Source organism: Gadus morhua, chromosome 5 (assembly GCF_902167405.1).
Source record: "Gadus morhua chromosome 5, gadMor3.0, whole genome shotgun sequence".
In the NCBI taxonomy this organism is placed as follows: domain Eukaryota; kingdom Metazoa; phylum Chordata; class Actinopteri; order Gadiformes; family Gadidae; genus Gadus; species Gadus morhua.
The window spans coordinates 678,627-694,683 of record NC_044052.1 but is presented as its reverse complement, the minus strand read 5'-3'; the positions used below and the strand labels follow the sequence as shown (position 1 = coordinate 694,683).

At 42.3% G+C, this 16,057-nt stretch overlaps 1 protein-coding gene across 1 annotated transcript in view; it reads left to right on the top strand.

Annotated features, from left to right (window-relative positions):
• pals1a (protein associated with LIN7 1, MAGUK p55 family member a) overlaps positions 1-16,057 on the top strand; it is a 58,871-nt gene that overhangs the window by 23,269 nt on the left and 19,545 nt on the right. The gene's annotated exons all lie outside the window — the stretch shown is intronic.

The window sequence follows — 16,057 nt, the reverse complement described above, 5'->3', positions numbered from 1 at the left end:
TAACTTCCTGTTTGGTCGCTTGGCCAAAAAGAAAATCCATCATGGCGCAAATGGTTTGGGAATATTGGATGAATCATGGGTCGAAAGTTATAAACATGAATGCATGTGCAACTTTGACCTGTTTGTGGCACTAGAGCTGTTGGGCTAGCGACCTGAAATTGGCTTATTGGGCTAATGGGGCTGTCCTGAACCAGTGTGCAATTTTTCGCTAAGTGGTTTTATGGGCTGCCATAGGCCCCGTCCACACGAAGCCGAAACGGGCGAAACGGTTTCGGTTTCGATCTATCCGGTTTCGGAGTATCTCCGTAAAGACGGAGTCAAGCGAAACCGGGTAGATCTGTAGAAACGCTGTAGTACACATGCCAGGCCCATAAGGGGCGCTGCTTCTGCTACAGAAATTTAAGAAAATTAAATAAGAAGAAGAGGCGAGCATGCGCATTAGGGCTTTGACTTTTGCCCAAAAATCATATTCGAAGTTTGTTTGTTTATTAATATTCGAATATATTCGAATATTTATCAATAATATTTTGACCATTAAATGTCTTCAGTAAGTCCTGGGCTGAATCCGAACACTTAGTACATACTATTTCTGTTCAGTGTCTACTACTTGACCGTACTACACTTGACAGTGTAGTACGGTCTACAGCTATGCGTAGAGCGCCTCTGAACGCTTCCGAACACCGCCAAAACTCCACCGGATGTTTGGAGATGACGTATCTCCCCTCAAATGCCGGCAAAATTACCTTGATAAGTTACCTGTTTTTCCGTCTTGTCATCGTTGCTATTAAATTAAAAATGTCTCTTTTTACATAATTACTTACTTTACTTTTTTACTCTTTTTAATGTCTCTTTTTTTCGCCGCTTTCTATGAAGTCTTTCTAAGCCGCTGTTGGTAGTGTCAGAGAATGTCTAATATCGTAGTTCGTTCGTTACCAGACTCCGGTTGCATTGTGGGATAGCATAGTGACTTACCGTTTTATACTGTGGCGGTAGTACGCATTCGGAAACGTTTTCCGTACTACACAATGCGTACTGAGCATTCGGACGCGCTATATTTGTGGCGTACTACAAAATGCATACTATAAGTATGAGTATTCGGATTCAGCCCTGGATTGGGCTTTGCGAGGTTTGTTTACCGGCGTTGCTATGGTTACCGGTCTTGCGTGTCCCAACGGTTTATTAGGTTTCTAATAAATCGCTGTCTAATCAATACTTCATTCACTGCCTCTTCCGTGGTCATTACAATATTATGAATAGACTGCGTCGGAGAACGTTCTCCGACGTCTCTCCCTCTTGGCCTGCCCATAACGGGTTCGAATATTAAGGGCTGCCTAATATTCGTTAGAATTTTGATTTATTTTTTGATATTCGAATTATATTCGAATCACGAAGTTCGGAGTCAAAGCCCTAATGCGGATTAAGGCTGCCCCCCGAACCACAAACAACACAAACAGTTAGTCAACAGTCTCAATAAATAATGGCTTAGCAACCCAACAAGGGACATGATCTGCTGCAGAACGATTACAAGCCTGTAGTCCGCCATCATCTTCTTTGTTGTGAGTTCTGAGACTCCGCGGGCTCAACAGTCATTGGCTAGAGGGTCGAGGGGTGGGCCGATGACGTCATCGTTTACGGTTTCAGTCGGGGTGTGTATGTAGCGATTTTTTTTTTTTTTTTTTTTTTTTTTTGTTCAGACGAAGTTCGTGTCGCTCTCATTGGGATTGCATGAGAGCAGAGGCGCTGCATCCCATTAGGCATACCAGGCAATTGCCTGGGGCCCCGCAATTGCTTGGGGCCCCGGGCCACTACTAGGGGGCCCCCTAGAGCCAAAAAAAAAAAAATCGCTACATACACCCCCCCCCCCCCCCCCCCCCCCCCCGTCAACAATCACTCTATACCACCCCCCCCCCCCCCGTCAACAATCGCTTCATACCATAGTCTCCAAAATTTCTTTGGGAAACACTGCACTACCAACACAATTTTATGGGTGAGCAGCTGACTGGCAGGATGGCCGTAAGTGCGGACGTTCTAGACACCGCCGTAAGACATTTCTATATATCTACACACGTAGGTGAAGGGTTTTATTTGGAAAACGTTGCGAGATACCACCCAAAGGCTGTTTAGAGTAAAGGCGCACGAAGATTCTGTGTGATAGACAGCTGGCTTAACCGCGGATTAACGAATGGCGGCTCACTTGACCGCAGTTTACCAACGTCCGCAGCTGTCTTCTTCTTTAATGTATCTCCTATTACACCAATAAATTGGGCACATGCCGTATCATTGCTGTAGGTCGGGTTGACGTTTAATCCATTTTTCTTCATCAAAATAATCTCTGATTTAAATGTCGTGAACGGCATTTCCTCCTTTGCAATGTTGTATGCAACATTACATTTTATGATCATTTCGGATTCCTCCGAGGACCTGATTACTACTGCCTGCCTCTGAAATGCAGCTGGGAGAGGGGCCACTTTATCCACACATTTGTCACGGCATATTGTGTGCTTTCTGGACATTTTTTAACGTTTCGATACGAAACGACTTTGCCTCGCCTACTATTACCGGCCATATTCTGACGGCACTCCCGACAGTAAATGCAGTGCATTGCATTCCGTCCTTTGTCGTATCTCAGCCAGGGAAATTGTGTCAACCAGTCATGTCTGAAAGAGTACATCATGGGCTTTTTAATTTGAGTCTCGGGGCCGGGCTCAATCTCAGACTCGGTTGTCTCCTCTGGTTCCGAATCTATAATGCTATCGCCGAAGGACCGGGGCCAGTTGGCATCTTCCCAGGGACCGTCACCGGTGTCTTGGCTGGATTTCTTAATAAAAAAGCTTTCAATGTTTCTACCTCACTTCATTTTCACTCGTTTTGTCGTGTTTATTTTCTTTTCTGTTTCATTTAGGCAACTCTGGCGCTCAGCCTGCTTAGGTCGATCGCATTTCTTCAACTCACACTTTTAGAGCAGTGAAAAAGAAGACAGCCAATCAGAGGCAAAGAAACGCCCCCAGCTCTGTCTCTTATTGGTGACAACCATGGGTGACAACAAATCAGGCGTCCATAGAGAGATGCTGCGCTTCCGCAAAAAAAAAAAAAAATTCACCAGAGCAGCGTCAGGTGCACCAGTGCGACCTAGAATTTTTTTTAGTCGCACTATTAAATATTTTGGTCGCATGTTCGACCAAATTGGTCGCACTCTGGAGCCCTGCAAACAGTCCTGTGTATTACTGTAGATGGGATTATTTGTGTTGTAACTTTGCCTTTTGTGTCTTCATTTACAGATTTTTATATTTTTGTATAGTAATATTGAAACAAAAAATGCCACAACGCAAATATAATTTGCACAATTTATTTACTGATTTTTGCCTAATGCTTAAACACTAAACATGGTTGCTATGCCCAAAGCATAACTGTTTTTTTTACATAAGACACTTTGTTCAAAAATGTCCTTAGGTTTTTTCCCTGCATTTATGCTAATGACCACATGCTTACAGGCGATTAGCATAAATCCCTAACTAAAATACGCGATAAACAGATTTTATATGGCAATAAAGAACAACATCGGATCTAACAGTATGGATTCATTTTCCAAAGTTCCCGAAAATACCTAGGCTATAAATTCCTGACTGGATATAAGCTCCTGTAAAGGCTATGAGTGATCCCAAAAAGAGCGACAACACGCACACACACACATAGGCCTACACGCACACACACAATACTAGAGGAAAAACGGCACGGAGGTTGCGGTTTATAGATACAATAAAATGATCGGGCTCAGAGGGTTTTTAACACTGGTGGTCATGCAGCGACACATTTTAGCAACTTACTTTCTCTCTCTCTCTTTGTCTGTCTCTCTGTCTGTCTGTCTGTCTCTCTCTTTCCTTCTTTCTTCGATCTTCCGCTTCACTCGCTACTGCTAGAATCAATGTAACTTTGCAACCGTGTAGGGTAGCCTACTGCCAACAACTGCCACACTCGCTGTGTATTTTTCTTCTTTGATGTTGGTTACCTGACGATGTGCCGCGTGCTGCGCAATTGACGTTACCCGCTGTACATTTTCTAAAAGGAGCTACGTAAAAAAAAATAATAATTAGGAGAAGGATTTTTATTGCAGCGGCGGAGAAAATTCAGCAGCGGCGGCGCGCCGCTGCTGTGTGAACGTGGGGGAAACACTGGGTTTACCAAGTGACTGTTACCAAATTGATGTACTGGTAAATAATCTTTGAACCATATGACCCTGGATTGGGTCATTTTCATATATATATTAAATAGGTCAGTTTGTGAGAGTGAAAGACCATCACTCACAATCTCTTGGCAGGCCTATAGGTGTTCCACTGGGCTCCATATTGGGTCCGATCTTATTCTCAATGTATGTAAACGATCTAACAACTGTCTGTCAATACTCAATGTATGCAAATGACAACGATGATCATTGTGCACGGTAGCAGTGCAGCTAAGGCCGCATACCAGCTACCAGATTGAATGCAACATATCACTGTATGGTTAAATCAAAATAGTTTACAACTGAATCTGTCAATTTTTTTATAGTAACAGAACCGGATGTATTTGTGGCAGGAGAGAGGCTGTAAGTAGTCTCAGAGTTTACGTATCTTTGAGTGTATATTGATAGTTAGCTTAGATTTGAAGCTCACATCAAAAAGGTCTGTCAACGAGTAAAATTCAAACTGGCAAATTTCAGACCCATCCGCAAATGCATCTGCAATCATGTACATGCACTCAATGATTTTCTCCCACATCACATATTGTTGAACAACCTGGTCTCGGGCAGGTTGAACTTCTCTTATTTATATTCACTCAAAATTTCCTTAATAAAAAGGCGAAATTTCATCACCACTGTCTAATTTAAAAAATATATGAATTGCTAAATTGTGGAAATCTGGTCAAATACAGACTCCTGCTTAGGCCTAAAAAAAATAAATTCATTTTGACGCGGGCGATCGCGTCAAATTGACTTAGGACCCGAATGTTCAAGAACCTTCCTACGTCATTTGACGCGATCGCCCGTTTCCCGGCGACAGACGATCGCGTCGTCTGTTGCTATTCGATTAAACAATTAAATACAATACAAATATGAAGTAAAAAGTTTTATCTAGAGATCCGTTATCTGTATTATGTTATTTCGTCTTTTGGAAACATGAACCGAATGTTTTTTGCAACCTGCCCGGCAACAGACGATCGCGTCGTCTGTTGCCAGGCAGGTTGTCAAGATGTAAACAACTGATGACGTAGGCCGGTACAATTTTCGCCCCGGTACAATTTTAACGTGACAGCACCATATAGGCCTATCTAAACTATAACCGCATTTCATCTTAATCACAGTGTTCGCTGCGTTACCAATGACGTTGTCTATGATGACGGGTGCGGGATGTTCAATATCAATAACGTTGAGTTCATAAAGCTAATATTACCTTTACTGAGTTAACAAAAAATGTGGGCAGGTGTGTTAGACCACAGTATAGCATACTAACCTTTGGTAAACTGCAAATGTCGCAGACCGTCTTCTCTGTGCCAAATATATTTTTCCATTGACCTCAAGCATTGCACGTGGACAGGAGGAGCGGGCGAATCAGCCATCAGTGAGTGTGCATGTAACTCCGCGTTTACATGCGGACACATCTGATTCGCATAGATGGGGAAGAACAGCTCAATCGGAATAGAAAAGTATCATATATATACGCCTCAATCGGTTCGGAATAGAATTCTATGCGGAATAGAATAGGTGGTGTAGTCCGCTATAAATACTTATTCCGATTAGTTTGGGGTTTAACTTGGAGCAGCTGCAGTAGTTCGCAATTGGTCCACTCCGTCTGTACTTTAATGCACACCAAACTTTACCGCGGTCAAGGAAATTGGATTTATTGCCTGATTCACGTCTTTGTTATTATCACTCCGTAGTAGTTACAGTAGTCCGGTAACTTATCAACCCCAGCATGTCCGGTTGCTAAGCGACGGGTGACGGTGGGTTCATGTGTTAGCATCGTCGCTGTGTTTGTGTGTGTGTGTGTGTGTGTGTGTGTGTGTGTGTGTGTGTGTGTGTGTGTGTGTGTGTGTGTGTGTGTGTGTGTGTGTGTGTGTGTGTGTGTGTGTGTGTGTGTGTGTGTGTGTGTGTGTGTGTGTGTGTGTGTGTGTATGACGGGGAGAACGAGTGCTATGCGGAGCTGAATGGACGGAACGATTTTTAAATAGAAAAGACAATCAATTCGTGGCGCTCGATGTTGATTCTGTGGCGCCGCGCCACACAATGGTCTATGTATGGGAAACACTGCAATATCTGTCTCTGGAATTTTAAGGTATAGTTTGAATGTCTTAGGAATGCAACCTTACCCTTATGGAAAAACAAGGAATGATTAGATAAGGATATTACTCATGCTCACAATCTGTTAGAAACTGCAAAATTGCACTTTATTTTGGATCAAACATTCAACAAGATCAAAATCTATAAAACCAAAATAAACATAGAACTTGAGGTAGTATGCCATCCATGTAAAGCATAAATATCATACAAACAAGAACCAGTGATATAATGGAACTAATATTGCACCTTAAAAAAATGCATCCCCTATCAAATGTGATCAATAACTTTTTCAAAGGGGCCCCAAAAACGGTGTGTTTGAACCGTCAGCGATTGGTTCATCTTTCTATCTTCCTGGGGCATGGGGGCCTTAGGGCTACCAATGCAGAAGAGGTGCTTGAGGTGGAGGGATGGGCTCTGTGGTGGCAGCGGCCTCAATGATCTCCTGAAAGAGATCATTGCGCCGGACTCGCGCCGGGGGCCCTGCGGCCCGGGAGCCCCTGGCCGCGGGCCGGGAGTTCTGCTCCAGGAGTTTGGTGGTTGTGCTTATAAAGAAAATACAACCTTCAAACGGCATAATGATAATGGAATGGTCATCATTTATTGAATGATTATTAACATAGAAAACGCATACATTTGTGGTTTTCAATCCTGTCGCATCTTTTCACCCGCCATCTTGCCTAGAATTTTCTTGATTTTCCATTTTCTCGCAATGTATTGCGGGAGCAAGTCTCAACTAGGGATGCAAATTATCGAGTAATTCATTAATCGATAGTTTCATCTTATCGATCGATGATCGATTAATTGATAAGCGGCAATTCTTCTGAGAAGCTGAATTTCTTTCTGAATTTGACACATTTAGGTGGTAATTCAACAAAGTCGTTTAGTTGTTGTACTTTAAAATACTTCCACATATTGTGCATTTGGCGTCTTTGTCGTCATTAACCAACTTAAAGTGGCTCCATACTGCACTCCGTTTTGCCCTCTTCATCGCTGAATCCGAATACTTAGTACATACTATTTCTGTTCAGTGTCTACTACTTGACGGTACTACACTTGACAGTGTAATACGGTCTACAGCTATGCGTAGAACGCCTCCGAACACTTCCGAACATCGCCGAAACTCCACCGGATGTTTGGAGATGACGTATCTCCCCTCAGATGCCGGCAAAATTACCTTGATAAGTTACCTGTTTTCCGTCTTGTCATCGTTGCTATTAAATTAAAAATCTCTTTTTACTTAATTACTTACTTTACTATTTTACTCTTTTTAATGTCTCTTTTTTTTGCCGCTTTCTACAACGTCTTTCTGGTGGTGTCGGGTCAGCCATCTCTTCTTCGTTCGTTACCAGACTCCGGTTGCATTGTGGGATAGCGTAGTGAACTCCGTGGTTTACTTTGGCGGTAGTACGCATTCGGAAACGTCTTCCGTACTACACAATGCGTACTGAGCATTCGGACGCGCTATATTTTTGGCGTACTACAAAATGCATACTATATAGTAGTCAAGTATGAGTATTCGGATTTAGGTCCCGCTTTTCATTTGTCTTGTCCTGCTTCGCTTGTGTTCCCGCTTGTGTTCCCGCGTGTGCGTCAAGTACGTCTGGCGTCAAGCGTGCCCTCACGTGGACGGGTGGGGAATTACGGGTTAAAAACACCATTAATTGCAAGTAATTTATTTTAATCGAGTAATCTCTTATCGACAATTAATCGATAATCGATTAATTGTTTGCATCCCTAGTCCCAACTGTAGCGTTGCAAGGGTGCCCATCAAATCTTAACTTTAAGGGAGATCCTAGCCCTCCCCCATACCCCTTACCCCACCTTAAAATGGCTTTCGGGACTTGACTCGCTACGCGTGAAAGCGCAACAGCGAGGCGGAGGGTTGAGATTTTGGTTGGAGCAAAGAATCGGGATTGAGCCTATGTCTACTCGCGATCCATCGGTAATGAGTACTAGAAAACTCAAGGCAATCCCAGGCATTGTCCTGAAGTGACTCGGTCCCCACCAGCTGGATAACAAATCTGGCGATGAGTCTTCCTGGCCGATGATCCCGGAGGTGGAAATATCAGGCAAGCGGCAGTCTCTAGCGATACGGGTCCCGCGTCCAACCCAGCAAGAAAGCGCAGCTAGTGTACTACTATCAGACACTCAGCCGTCCGATTTGCCGCGAACACTGCCGTCCAGGGTTCACGCTAGACTTTTTCTTGGGCGGACAAATGTCCGACACTATTCCAGAATATCGGACATTTATAATATCTTCTGGACGTTATTCACTAATAATGAAATAATCACCAAAAGTCCACATTTAAACGGTACAAACTAAGTTGCTTCAATAAATGCCATTTATTAAATTAGCCTAGGTAAAAAAACATAACAGCCATTCTCGGCAAAAAAGGTTAACGGGTAAATAATTATTAATTTGATAATTGGAATTCTTGCAGACTACTTTCGGCGCAACTTCATGGCATGGAAGTGCTCCGCTGCTCGCGAAAAATTTAAGTCTTTCAACCCCGGCCCAAGGCTCGATATGCGCATCAGCCTCGTCACCTTTTCCTCAGCTAGGCGGTTTCTGTAAGATGTTTTAATCCTGTTTTGGAGAGAAAAGCCTCGTTCCGCAGGAACACTGGACACAGGGGTTGTACTGGCGGTTTTGGCCAGCTTTGCCCAGTCGGCAAAGATTTGTGTGTTCACAGCAAACGCGACGGGGCGACAAGATCCCATACAAAGTGAACGTAGAGACGCGTATCGGGCGAATTTTTCGTGAGAGGAAACCGGGGACAGGTTTAGATTTGTCGCGCCACACTTTCGCCGTGCACACGCGAGGATTTGTACCGCGACAAATTCGCTCGAGTTGAAATATTTCGACTTTGACGCGAATTTCGCGTGATGACAGCCAATCAGCGTTCAATAGCGTGGGCACTGAGTGGCATGTGTATGCATGTGCGGGTGCACTGCACGCGTTCATGAATGCACATTCGTGTTTGCCTCCCTGGTGAGCTCGGCCAGGAACCGCTACTGGTTTTCATATGCTACTGATTAATTCATACATAAATGCAAACTACTTGCTTCTTTTTTTTTCTCGGACATGTGGGCCGTTTACATTTTATTATACCGGCCATGCGTGCGTGCAATCGGCCAATGTCCGGCTATATTCGGCTAACGTGAACGCTGCTGCCGTCACTCTGGCGAGGCGTGTAACAACAAGTATGGATGCCCGCAGGGTCCTCTTTGCACTTCTTTGCTGAATCAGATGAATCAGTTATTAGAACTGCTTGCGATGGTTGAACGAGAATGAGCAAGAATTTCTAAGGTGATGTTTATAATTTGAAGCCATACTGTAACGTAGGGATGGGCCGATAGTCGATTCTATCGACTATCGACGATAGATGGATTCCTTCGTCGATCGTCTCAAGTGGCCGATAAAAGGCGATAATTGTTTTTGAATAATACCTTTTTTTTTTTTTTTTTTTTTGAAAAACAGCGCTGTGGTGGCTATTAACAACTTAAAAAGCCCTGCAAATTGTAATTTAAGTTAACTGGCACAGGTGTAAACATACTATATAGCGCTGACCTGCCGTATTCAGTCACTGTTAAGAGAGGAGAGGGGAGGGGCTTGAAACCTACCGGTCTGCTGGCACGGCGAAATGACATCACACCCCGCTGCACATGTCACTTTGAAAAACTTTGAAAAGAAGAAATAAATAGAAAGAAATCTGCTTGAGCAGGGGAAAATGTATCAAAATTCATCCCATAAATCATTTGTATGGGAAACACTGATATGTGTATCTATACTCAAAGCCTGCGTTTTCTTTCACCATATTAGCCTATACCCTGCAGCGCAAAGGCTATGCGCACAGCTTACGGGCGATTATATATTTAAAATACGATATATAAATCATATTTTTGAAATGATTTAGGAGTTGATGATATCAGGCTATATGATCAAACTAATGAAATATTAGAAGAGACAATTTCATATAAATATGTCAGTGTGTATTAGACAGTCCCATTGACGTTCACATAAAAACATCCCAGTCAAAGGTTGTCGGGTTTATTTGGAACAGAAAAATAAGACATTCTTTTCAAAGTAGGCTATAGGCCTATGTACAAAACGCTTTTAAAGAACAATTATAACAGAATATTGAACATAACACAAATATAACCGATGGCGAAGTCTTCACAAAACTCTTTTAAAACGAAGGAACTAGAGCTGGGACGACTAGTCGACGTAATCGACTTCAAAAATTTGTAGTCTCACTCCTGTCGTGGCGGTAAATATGCACCAGAACGCTAGTCGCCAATCGTTTAAATGCATAACAATGGCGGCGGCAAGCAGTAGCGGTAGCACAGAGGCTGGTGGTATAAAACTCGGCCAAAAGCCGAGCTCCGAGGATTTGTTTACCAGCGTTGCTTGGTGACCGGTCTTGCGTGTTCCAACGTTTTATTAGGTATCTAATAAGCTGTCTAATCACTTCATTCACTGCCTCTTCCGTGGTCATTACAATATTATGAATAGATTTTGTCGGGTTCGGGTTTTATACTCTGGTGAAAAGAGAACTTTTGTCATGTTATGTATTTCTAGTCTAGCTGTTGACTGTCGAAATTCCACGATCTATCAAGAAGTTCTAAGTAGTAAACGCACACTACAAGTTGACAATTTAAATTACATAAATCCTTTTCGAAGTTGGGTCTCTGAGGTGGCAGTGCATTATCTTTCAGTTTGCACAATGAGAGAGGGAGGAAGGAGTAGAACAGTATTTTTATATTTGGTATATTCCTACTGATTGACTTATTTTGTTCATTTGTTAGATACTACATATTAGGGATGGGCGTGAGGCAGGGCTCTACACTAACTTTTTTTTTCAGGAGCACTCGTGCCCCTAAGTTAAAGATTTAGGAGCACAGGAAAAAAAAATGGGGGCATAATAAGTTTTTGTTTAGAACATTTATTAGCGTGCAGAAATTGCACACCAACAGCACCAACTTACTAAAGCAAAATTAAGACAAATAAATAGACACGATTACATTTAGGCTACACAAAACAGCTCCAATTTCGGCTTCCACCGTACCAGGGGTTATTGGGCTGGGTGCGATTTATATAGAATTCGGGACAGCGAGAATGCATAGTGGACTCAATGTGTTTCACAACAGCATCGCGTTTCAGGTTAGGGTTCCCCGTTATAAACAGAGAGGAGCCTGCCATTGCCGATGGGGCTTCCTTACAAAATGTACAGAACATTTTCATATTCTTAGCATCATAAATTAGCCACCCGAAATCCTTCAACCAGTCGGGGGTTTAATTTGTAGACTTTATCGACTAAGGTAACAGCATCAACTTTCTCCACGCAGTCTATTCATAATATTGTAATGACCACGGAAGAGGCAGTGAATGAAGTATTGATTAGACAGCGATTTAGATACCTAATAAACCGTTTGAACGCCCAAGACTGGTAACCATAGCAACGTAGGTAAACAAGCCACGCTAAACCTTCCCGTAGCGCTCCCCGTGCTACGGCCATCCGGAGGCGCACAGAGCTTTTGGCAGTGATATACTATATACAATACAATTATATTATATACTATTCTCTATAGAGCTCGGGGAGTCGCAAACGGCAACAATCACTTTCTCCTCCATGCTGCGGTTCACCCCGGACTGCACTGCAGGGAACGGTTGGCCGGTTGAAAACCGATTGGCTGTTACGTTACGCACGTCACTCAGTGGCCACGCTGTTGAACGCTGATTGGCTGTCATCACGAGAATGTCGTGGCAAAGTTTAAATATTTCAACTCGAGCAAAAGTGGCGTGCTGAAAATCCACCTGAAATACACGTGAACGCGCTCGCCCGTGCCGTGTCGCGCTGCAAATGGTATCGCTGCTTTGGATGGAATCGTTTCGCCCCTTCACGTTTGGTGTGAACGCACAATATAGTGTGCTGTGGAGAAGTCACTCGCACGCATGCTCCTGTTCTGTTTTTCTCGTTCGCACGCCGAAATATTCACTCGCAAATGCGAGTTAAATGGGCGCACTGTAGAGCCCTGGCGTGAGGAATCGATTACTCGAGTACTCCTCGTTACAAATGAACTCGGTTAGTGGACAGGCAAACTCGAGTTTGCATATGCACACACAAACAAAGTTTTCTGAAGCAAATGTATACATTTTCTGTGCAGCTCCACTAACGCATGCCGTGGGCACAAAGCAAATGAAATGTATCAAATTTCTGTGTGGCGCGTTCCGTGCCGTGTGCAAGCACGCCAGAATTCAAAAAGTTAAGAGATGGCGGTTAAAGCAAAGCGCAGCGAAGAATTGAAATACTTTAAAGAAATAGCAGATCATAAGGTGAAATGTAAAATATTCCAAGCGAAATCGAGCTACCAGAGTACTACAAGTACTATGCGGCAACATATGCTCCTGAAACACAACAGTGAGTTCGGGAAAGCAGACCCGCAGCAACCAAGTGTGTCGGCTATTTTCACCGCCACAAGATGCAGCTGTAATCCCGGCCGTGTAGAGAAGATCACAACGCTGAGTATTTCCATAGTCCGTTTGATGCCGTTTTTTTATTTGCAGCTTTAAATTATTTGCAATGGTTAGGCTACTTGTTTCGTTTTTGTTTTTTTTAAACTGTTACAGGCCTTGGTTCGACGTGATTTATATTGTGAGACGCATATTTATTTTTGTAAGGAAAATGTGTTATGAACGTTTGCAAAAATAAATAACGAATACTCTAATAACTCTGACTGTTTTGATGGAGAATAAGCATTACATGTTTGGTTGGTAATATTGCCGTTCATCATCAGGCCTATTCCTGCTGCAGATGCGTTGCATTCTAAAAATAGATTTGATTAAACGAGTACTCGATTGATCCTCGAGGAATTCCTTCGATCACTCGAGTTTGGAATTTACTACTCGTGCCCATCCCTACTACATATGGCATCAAAATGCACTATTTTGCAGTTTGCACAATTTAAGTGCCGTGTTTGCACAATGTTATTGCACAAAAAAGTGGCATGTTAAAGAAATGTTTAATAAATGTTGATATTTTAACAACAAATGTTTTGATATCCATATTGTGTGAAAAGTGACATTGATGAAGTAATGTGAAATAATCGGTAACTGAAAAAATAATCATTAGATTATTCGTAAAATTTGTCGTTAGATTAGTCGACTAATCGAAAAAATAATCGCTAGATTAATCGTTTGAAAAATAATCGTTTGGGACAGCTCTAAAAGGAACGAAATAATCCAATGTATGCCTAAGAGTATGCCTAAAAGCCTAATAATAAATACACATTTTAAAGTGTGTGCATAGCCTACAGTTTTCTGGACAAGAACACCAGCATATTCACCAGTGGTACACTGCTTACATCGAAGGGTGTCTCGCTTGTAATTGTTTCCCTGCAAGAAGGCGCCCAGGATTGAGGGCTGCTGCGATGTTGTAGCAATAGCGGAGGCCGTGGCACGTGGAGCTAAAGTAGCATGATCTGCCGGATGATGCACTCTTAAATGAGCGTGTAAATTGGTTGTCTGGGAATCCTTCACCGTAATCATCCTTTTACAAAGCCGACATATCGGCTTGTTGACGTCTTTAGGTTCACCATTATCATTTGGCTTGAACCCAAAATACTTCCAGATGGGCGAAATTGCTGTAGTCTTACTAACTAAGATGGCTTTCATTTTGTGTAACATGTGCTGCTTAAACAGCGCCAGTAGGTTTCACTATTGAGACACCGTGTGTCATCATGACAGCGCCGCCAGAACCGACGTATCGAAACTTAAATCAGCGGAGGCTCACGTAGGCCTGTCACGATAACAAATTTTTCTGGGCGATTAATTGACCCAGAGATTATTGCGATAAGCGATAATATTGCCGTTTTTCAACTAAGATAATGATAATGGTACAGTACAGCCTTTCAAAGATCAATAAACTGGACGTCTGGAAGACATTTAAAATATCCAGAATAAATTAACAAAACAACCAATAACCATAACTAAAATGGACTCGTCTATTTGAACAAAAAATGCTTGAGGGGGTTTACTCGTTGTGCCCTGTAATTATGAGCCCGATTTCAACCCGACATTTGTTACTTAGGCCTACTCTGCTAAATATATATAATGTATATAAATATATATAATGTATAGAATGCCGGTCATTGTCGGGAAAATAAGCCCAGACAGGGCAAACAGGACACCAACGCGCAGCGGAGGTGCCTTGCTTCACCCTGAAGGGCCTTATTTTCGATAATGACCGGCGACGTTCTATACATTTTCCTGCTTATTACACGGCTACTTGCCAAAAAGAAAAAATAACTTCACATGGTGTGTCTTTTCACAATTTATTCGTTAGCAGCATTCGTAGTGTTGATCAGCAGAGAAATAGTCCGCCAAAGACATTGACGGTGCTTAGCAACCGAAGACGCTGGGGTTGACAAGTTAGGCTGTATTCACATCTAGCGTTTTTTGTAATAGGGAAAAGTAGAGCCGACTGTTTAAAAAAAAAAAGAGATCTGGCACCGTTTTTTGTCTTAAAAGCGCCAAGAGTGTTTTTTCTATTGCCTAGCAACGAACCAATTCTAGACCCGACGTAACTCGCTTACAACGTATCCAGGCTAGAGCCCATTAGAAATGTCGGAGATCTCGACATGTTCTGTTATTAAAACTATTAACCGCTCCACCGGCACTTTCCCGAGTGATTTGTCCTCCATTGTTTCTTGTTTTGACAGTTGAGTTTCCTTCGTGACGATGTGTCAATGTTCCGCTTGTGATTGGTCAGTTGCCAAAAAGACGCCTGACGTCGGCCGCTTTCTTCCTGAAAGTTGAACTTTTTTCAACACTGTATGGCAGAAAAAACCTCTGGGAGAGGCGTTTAAAATAACGGCCGTGACTTTTTCCAGAAACGCTCTGCTCCATAGGAATATAATGTAAAACAAGCGCTGGCAGACTTAAAAAAACGCTAGATGTGAACAAGCCCTTACCGGACTACTATCTATGCAAGTGAACGGAGCATTCCACGGCATTGAGAAGACCCATGTAATAAAGGCCTATAATATTTCTGTTTATGGCATAGATTTCTTCTCAGATTAGGCCAATAAAGCAATGATTTAAAAAAAGTGTGAATGGAAATTATTGCGTCCGGCAAAAGAATATTGCTAATTTTAATTTATCGTGCAATTAATTGATTTATTGCTTATCGCGACAGGCCTAGGCTCAAGCTGGTCCAAGGGGTAGACCATCCTTATCGTTTTTAAGTAAAAAATAGAAAAATAAAACCGCAATTTTATAATGTGATAAATTATTATTATAAAATTATTATAAATAATAATAATAATCGACTATCGGCGATCGCTAGGGGGCAAAAAAAATACAGAAATGTTCTGTATTCAAACTTTATCACTCTAGCTATTTGTTTAACTTCTCTTTATTTGTTTCCAACCATTTAAAAAATAATAATGGTGTGCATGTTTACATCGTTTACTCCATTTAGACCTTGAACTCTGGTGCACTTGATTTAAGCCAGTCAACATTCTTTACGTCTTAAACTATGTGGCTTTATCAAACATATTTACCTCACTTTGCACTACAGCATTCCTGCAATACTGCAGGAAATGCATTTTCTAGTTTTTCTTTATTTCCCCATTGACCTCCTATTGCCTTTTACTACTCTATGTTGTTGCTTTCTGTAGGCATTTGTGTCAAATGCATTTGTCTGCTTTGATTTTGTTGGCTACAGAACGGTCCAAGGCTAA